We start from the raw sequence: 2622 nt of genomic DNA on the forward strand, positions 1-2622 counted from the left end.
CAACACGCTGATTGGTATATGCCAGTACTCATAGTAGCCGGTTTGTTGAATTGACTTTTATATGAAAAACTGCAGACCGAATCCAAACTACAGGGCTAACTGCAATCCTTTAGTTCTTAAAGGCAACAGAGCACTTGTCATATAGGTGTAGTCACGTCACTCATTCTTGTTCTTTTATATTTAACTTAATCACACAGCATCTCAATAAGTGTTGGTTAACTTTGAGATTTCGTAGCGTACCGCACACCTAGTGATCCTGAGCAGTCCCCTTCCCTCCAACACCCACCCACCCTCCCTTATAGGTTTTATTTAACATGTAGATCAAGGTGGACGGCAGGTTAAATGTTGCTTTGGCTCAGATTCTGTATAAAAAAATCTTAAGGATGTAATTATCGGATTGTTAATGCTAATACATGGGAATGCCGTCACCTTTAATGTGACAGTTCACCCCAAAATCAAACAAACATCTTCTCCTCTTACCTGTAGTGCTGTTTATCAGTCTAGATTGTTCTGGTGCGAGGTGCAGAATGTTGGAGATATTGGCCGTAGAGATGTCTGCCTTCTCTTGAGTATAATAGAACAAGATGGCACTCGGCTTGTGGCGCTCAAAGCACCAAAAAATGCACTTGAACTCAACAGCAATGTCTCTTAACAGAAATCATAAACCGGTTACTCAAGATAATTCACGGACCTTGTTGTGAACAGTTTCATGTAGGAACTACTTTCTTTCTTGAACGGCACAGTGGTGCAGTGGTTAGCATTATCACCCCACAGCAAGAGGGCTCCTGGTTCGAGTGTGGGAGCCCTTCTGTGCAGAGTTTGCATGTTCTCCCCGTGTCAGCGTGGGTTTTCTCCAGGTACTCCGGCATCCTCCCACAGTCCAAAGACATGCAGGTTAATTGGTGACTCTAAATTGTCCGTAGGTGTGAATGTGAGCATGAATGGTTGTCTGTCTCTATGTGTCAGCCCTGTGATAGTCTGGTGACCTGTCCAGAGTGTACCCTGCCTCTCGCCCAATGTCAGCTGAGATAGGCTCCAGTCCCTTAGCAACCCCCAACAGAATATGGAAAATGAATGAATAAATGAACTACACTGCAAACGATATCACTGCTCAGAAGAAAGCATGCATCTGCACATGGACAAGAGGCCCGTGCTTGTGACAGCATGAGATATAAACATTATTGGTGTCCTCCTCGGCTGAGCTGTAAAGTTAGCTAGCTCGGTGCTAGATGTATGTTTCCTTCTGCTTGATGATACTATAGAAAAATAGTTCCTACATGAAACCATCACAGCAAGGTCTGAGTCTTGAGTAACTGGGTCATGATTTCTGGAAAGAGACATTGCTGTTGAGTGTTTCAAATGTATTTTTTGGCACTTTGAGCACCACAAGCCAAGTGCCATATAGTTTCATTATATTGGAGAGAAGGCTGACATCTCTACGGTGATATCTCCAACACTGCAACTCACACCAAAACAATCTAGACTGATATAAAGCACCACAGGTAAAGGGGAAATGTTTTTTGATTTTGGGGTGAACTATCCCTTTAATACCACCTCTGCCCTGATAGAACTCAGTATTGCCTGTCAGAGTCAGTGACTACTGTACACACACAGAATGACTCAGCCATTTGGCCTAAGTAGGACAGTACATTTACAGGTGCTTTTATATTTTCTTTTTTACTTCATTTCCATTTTAATTGCCACCATTCCATTAGAATGTACAGTATTATTTTAGACTTTATTTATGAGATGACAACATTGGAGAAAACACACGACAGTTCACATGTACGTAATTGCCTTACTGAATAAGCTGTGCCTCTGAAGTCCCATGCAAGGCACCTGTGTTTCTATAAGAAGTGAAGTGCAGCCAGTAATATCCCAATGTGCAGCTGGAGGATTGTTTGCTTTTTGGCTCAGTGGTCTCTCTTTGTTATTCCGTTCTATAAGAAGCCCTGGGAACAGCTTTGAGGTGTAGCTCATGTAGCTAACATGACATCATCATAAGAACATCATGAGTGCATTGTAATTAGAACACACTTTCTATTGATTTCATGTCAGATTCGTGTCTTAAAACCCACGCCGCAGTGCATTACAGTGCATTGAACTGCCTGATGTGAGTATGATTAAACAGCAGTCATCAGGATGTGCAGAATGTGCCACAATCTCGACTCTAAACCACCACCAGACACCTGCCGAGTGTTTTTGGCTGTGGTTCGGCATCTGCCAGCCGCTTTGGCAGGTGCCCAACCCTCACTCGGAGGCCCTGTTGTTTTCAGATATTTCAGCTGGCTGGTGAAATTTCTTACAAGGATGATTGATTTTGGCAGGCGACAACAAGTTAATTTCCAGTCCAATTCACTTGAAGTAAATCTTACAATAACCACTTCTCAACAGCAGGGCTCAATGGGGAAAATGGGGGCCAACTCGTCACACATTTTACTGAATGGTGTTAAAGTGATTCTACTAATTGCCAGAGATGTTTTGAAGCTGGACTATAGTTTCAACTTATCAGTGTTGATGATCTCTTGTTGTAGAGTTGCAGTAATCAGTAACTTGTGTCCCTGCTGTTGTAAAGTGCTCACTGTCCCTGCTACTTAGAGGGAAAATCCTTGTGTAGAGAGC

This window comes from Epinephelus lanceolatus, chromosome 9 (assembly GCF_041903045.1).
Source record: "Epinephelus lanceolatus isolate andai-2023 chromosome 9, ASM4190304v1, whole genome shotgun sequence".
Taxonomy (NCBI): domain Eukaryota; kingdom Metazoa; phylum Chordata; class Actinopteri; order Perciformes; family Serranidae; genus Epinephelus; species Epinephelus lanceolatus.